The sequence below is a fragment of the Triticum aestivum genome, chromosome 4D (genome assembly GCF_018294505.1).
Source record: "Triticum aestivum cultivar Chinese Spring chromosome 4D, IWGSC CS RefSeq v2.1, whole genome shotgun sequence".
Lineage (NCBI taxonomy): Eukaryota > Viridiplantae > Streptophyta > Magnoliopsida > Poales > Poaceae > Triticum > Triticum aestivum.
This window is the reverse complement of record NC_057805.1, coordinates 404,129,310-404,134,095: the sequence shown is the minus strand read 5'-3', so window position 1 is coordinate 404,134,095 and position 4,786 is coordinate 404,129,310. Positions and strand designations below refer to the sequence as shown.

The window sequence follows — 4,786 nt, the reverse complement described above, 5'->3', positions numbered from 1 at the left end:
TAACTACATGTACAATGTTTTGTATCCAAGATTCAACAAATTATTACAAGGCAACTCGTACAACAAAGAACTACACTGAAAATTACTGGAGACATCTTCTCCGTGATATCAACTCATAAATAGATTGCAATTGGACCGGAACACGTACATTGTCCGTACTGTGTTAAAACAAAGAAATACACTTTTTCTTTTGAGCTTTTTTTACACATTTTTTGTTTTGAGGTAAACATATTTCTTTTCTTTTGAGCTGGACTAAGAAACACAGGGGACTGGGCCGCGTCCGAAAATTATGGCCTGGCCCAAGAGTTATAGATGGGTTTATCTGAAATCCGGCCGTTTTAGCATATGACCTAGAAGAGGTGTATAAATACCCAGCGGCACACCCTCCTCCACCCCCTGCGTCTGCGCCGCCGGATTCAACCTCCCCTAGAGCCGGCGGCCAATAAGTCGAACCCAGGAGTAACTTCGTGCCATCGTCGTTCCGTTCTATTTGCAAATTTCATCTCGTTTCTAGTTTGTCTTTTCATTAGATTTGCGTTCTTTCGCCGCACTCTTCTCGTGTTCAAGATCGGATCGCCACCGAGCGGATCTGGAGTCTTTTTGAAGAGGTGCTATATCACACAGAGGACCTATGGACATGTGGCTTCTTCCATTAGATTCACGCATTTTCTCGTAGGTCAAACATCTTTCGTTTTGCGTTCTTTACAGTTTCCGATCTAATTCTTGAATCGCTGGTTTTGAGTTCGATCTTGTGCTAACCGATCCGTGGCTCGATGATGACTACTTTGCTTTAACCACACCGAATCCTAGGCCGGAGGAAGCGTGCTTTGCTCAGACCATCTGCGTTGTTGTGCTCCCCTCTCTCGTCGATTCCTCGCGAAGTCTCTTCCTCTCGTTGAAGAATTGATTATCTTCTTCTTTGACGTGAGGTCGAGACGGAAGGATTTGGCGGGACCGGAGAGCATATAGCAGGGGGAACTGGCAAGGCTGTTTTCGATGGTTCTTTACATGTGGAAAAACAGTGCCATTCACTGAGAGTCTTAATGGATCTGGTTTCTTCGGAACCGCGGATTTGCAATATTTTTCGAGTTCAGGTATTGTAAGGCCTGTCAAATTTTTTTAGGTTTAACTTTCGGGCTGTAAAACGAGAGGCCATTTAGGTCGAGAACGATATTGGCATGCATTAAAGGAAATCTAGCATTCGCCAAGCAACACCTGCAGCTATGTTTACAACTATTAAAATTGCAACTAAATAGTGTTCTGTTGAGTAACAACTGCCGATAAACTAAATCTTTAAATTGTCTATGCCCTGTTTCTTTTTGAGCGAATGGATCGATCCGAATATTTTGGATGGTCTCATTGCCTCTGGCCTGTTTGGTTAAGTTGTAGCTTCTGAAAAAGCTGTTGCTTCCAGCTGTGGAAACGCTGGAAATTGTTTTTTTGAAACAGTTTTTTAACTAGGCAATTGAACGAAATTATGACAATATAGATGTAGACGATTCATAGGTAACACATACGCAATTCAATGAACAAAACAGGTTTTCATGTAATATTATTTCAGAAGACATGAATCATACTCACTCTTTCAAAGCTTTTCTTTGTTTTGAGGCAATTTCTTGGTTTTGGAGATGGGTATAACAGAAATAGTAAGTAGTTTTAATCTGGTGTTATCTCTTTCATTTGTGTTTAGTGAATTGGATTTGGTTGGTTGGCTGGTGATGATTCAGGTCCGAAAGGATCTTAGCGGATTTCGGTGAGGTGGACTTGTCTGCCGTTGATCGATTCATATTGTTACACACACTGAAGCCTGTTCCTTCCGTTCTCGTCTGCCGATTTTGTGCTTGTTTCGACTTATTATCCTGTTATTTCTAGTGATGCGATGATGATTCATATAGGTTTCTGGCAGTGGTGGCATCTGTCACCGTGAGCCTTCAAACCAAAAACGACTTCTCTTTCCATGGAGCATTGCTTAATTTTGTTTTCTCCTTTTTCCTTTTTGTTGTTATTATCTTGTCTTTGTGAAGAACTCTAGACCAGGAAGTGCCGTATGACACTCTAAACAGCAGCTGCTTCTCTGCTGCTGCAAGTGCCCATACATGTATCTTAACCTCCGTGGTTTGTTCTGGGGTGGAAATCCCATTTGCAGTTGCTTGTTTCAGCTGGTGTGTGATTTGGAACGGGTCTCTGAAGGCAATCCTTTCTGTTCTCTTGAATTTGATAAGAATCCGTGGCTGTGATTCAGACGGTACACAGGGCCGTTGTGTGTGAATCACATTTCTTGCTTTGCATAAGTATTTGTTGGTGTTGATTTTAAATTGAGGAAAGTAATGGCGATGATGATTAAACGAAGGCTTGTTTCTCAAAACATTCGCAGATGCCGCCTAAGAGCTTTCGCCCTGCCAGGCTTGAGAGCTAATGCTGCTAATTCCTTCCTTGGATGTCTGAGCCATGTTGATTTCCCCAGTTTGTAACATTTTTTGGGTGCCTCCATCTTTCTGCTCATTATAGGACAATTCACCAATTGCTGTAGATAAGAAATAAATACATGTCTGAGGCCATCATTGCCAGAATGAGATGTGTGCACAGAGCTGTGTTAGTATATTTTGAATGTTAGAACCATGATTTTCCCACCCGTCTGTGCATCTCTCTCTCTTAAACATGGTAGGATATTTTTCATCCTCTTTGGAAGTGCTGAAAGCTTATGCAAGACTTTGCTTAACAGTCCTTTTCTCAAAACCATCCAGACTATCAGAATTTTAAGATAATTTCCAACAATACATATACTATAAAATGGAATGTTATTTCTCTGCCACAAAGCAAGAAAGACGGCGAAGGCTGGGTTTAAACGAAATTATCATGAGAGCCTGTGAAATTGATCGGTGAGGCTGTTTTGGTGTATTTACTTAATATGGCAGGATCTGTGGCAACTGAAACAACCCGGATCGTCTCTTAGATATCATTTGGTATCATTAGGGATCATGCGAAAAGACCTAATGTTGATGGGTGGTCGTCAGGGATGACGGAGGTAAATTCATTCTAGGTGGTGAGGATTGTTATTTCTAGGTTTCAACTCCGTAATAGATAAGCAAATAAGGTGGCTGATGAACTAGCAGGGTTAAAGAATTTTTGTGAATGGCTTGAGTATTTGTAATGAATAAACTGGGTGGTGTTTTTTTAAGGAAGGAGACCGTAATGATCTCTCGTAAACTGTTCTTCACATTGTTCTTTCTCCAAAGATAATGGCTGTATTGACATCAATGTTAAGATACATTGTGTATGACTTCTTATGCCACCGAGGTTTGGTGATTTAGTTCCGGTCGGAAATGGCTTGACATTGCTGAGGAGTCAAACTGCTGAGATTCCCTGTTTCAGATTTTTTTCTCTCAAACAAAAATTGAATTATTTTATAACTAAAAATTGTGACTCGAATAAATCTAATTTCAAAATTAGAACAAAGGTGAAAGTTGTGCATGGAAGAAAGATCAAGGAAGAAGAAGTTGCAATCACAGGAACGAGAAGAAAGACAATCACAACACTTCCGTCGTTGAGGACGCCTCTACAAATGGATGACACAGCCGCCTGATTCTTAAGTTGTACGACGCCTCTACAAATGGATGACACAGCCGCCTGATTCTTAAGTTGGGCTGCTCCTGGTTCGCTCGTCGTTATTAGGGGAATTCTTGCGTTTTTTCTTCGCTTATGTATATGCTTAACTCAGTGGGTAGTCTCGGGGTCGCGGTTGAAGTGACGTGCACCGTTTTGAGGCCATTATGCTGACTACGTGTCGGATGCACTGTGTTGATAAAGCCGTTTTGAGGCCATTATGCTGACTACGTGTCGGATGCACTGTGTTGATAAAGTGAGGATGCCCACCATGCACTGTGTCCGGCATGGTAGCCGGCAGCCAAATCTTCGGTCCATTGTCCCTTGCGAGACGAGGGACGAGATGTCGCATCCTGATTCCCGATGAGGGGATTGGGAGCGTCTTTTTGCGTGACGTCTAGGCATGCGTTCCCTCGGCCGAGTGGCGCCGGGCGCAACTTGCGTTCAAAGATTTGTAGGATTTTGCAATTCACACCCCGTATCGCATTTCACTACGTTCATCATCGATGTGAGAGTTGAGATTATGGAGATGATGCATAATGCAAAATAAAACAAAACAAACATAATAAGCATGGCAGTCATGAGCATAACACAAATACGAAAGATCTTGGTCTTGGGCTGTTACGTCACCCATCAGCCTTCAAACCGCCCTTCACAAATTCACCGTGCATTTGTTTAACTCTTAAGGTTTTTGATCAGTGGTGGTGATTTGAATTTTAACATGCTTCTGATTAATTAATGAAGTACTAGGTAAACAATGGTTGAATTTCTTAATATGAGCCACAAAAGTATCAATTATTTCTCTTTAGATATGTGTGATCTAGGTATACGCAAAGATCATTTATCATTGTGCTCCAGCTTTCCTTGTAACTAGTTGAGGGAAAATAATATCCAGTATTTCTTGAGCAATTTTTATCTTCGGTTCAAGTGTTGAAGTCAAATAAGATTGCAATTCTGATATGACTTAATGTTGAAGATGAGTTTGTTTCTTCTGATATCTTCTTAAACGTTCAGCCGCATGATTCAGGCGCGAACGCATGAGCATTTTTAGAGGCACTTGTGAGAGGGTAGTTAAACTTGGCAAAATAACGTATACAACAGTTAGTTTTATACGTGAAATAAAAATAAAAATAGGAAGAAAAAATTACAATTAGGTAAGAGCGGTGTTAATAGTACAATCAAT

The 4,786-nt window shown here is 41.1% G+C and overlaps 5 non-coding genes across 5 annotated transcripts; all 5 read left to right on the top strand.

Moving 5' to 3' along the window:
* Positions 1 to 1,709: 1,709 nt before the first annotated feature.
* On the top strand, positions 1,710 to 1,809 carry LOC123100913 (small nucleolar RNA R11/Z151). Its single transcript, XR_006448527.1, has one exon. It is a non-coding gene; the product is annotated as a small nucleolar RNA R11/Z151 (small nucleolar RNA).
* Positions 1,810 to 1,873: 64 nt separating this feature from the next.
* Positions 1,874 to 1,967, top strand: LOC123100914 (small nucleolar RNA Z152/R70/R12). Its single transcript, XR_006448528.1, has one exon. It is a non-coding gene; the product is annotated as a small nucleolar RNA Z152/R70/R12 (small nucleolar RNA).
* Positions 1,968 to 2,012: 45 nt separating this feature from the next.
* LOC123100911 (small nucleolar RNA Z112) lies at positions 2,013 to 2,192 on the top strand. The gene has a single exon (XR_006448525.1). It is a non-coding gene; the product is annotated as a small nucleolar RNA Z112 (small nucleolar RNA).
* Positions 2,193 to 2,328: 136 nt separating this feature from the next.
* Positions 2,329 to 2,449, top strand: LOC123100969 (small nucleolar RNA SNORD14). The gene has a single exon (XR_006448572.1). It is a non-coding gene; the product is annotated as a small nucleolar RNA SNORD14 (small nucleolar RNA).
* Positions 2,450 to 4,302: 1,853 nt separating this feature from the next.
* LOC123100940 (small nucleolar RNA U36a) lies at positions 4,303 to 4,386 on the top strand. The gene has a single exon (XR_006448548.1). It is a non-coding gene; the product is annotated as a small nucleolar RNA U36a (small nucleolar RNA).
* Positions 4,387 to 4,786: the final 400 nt, after the last annotated feature.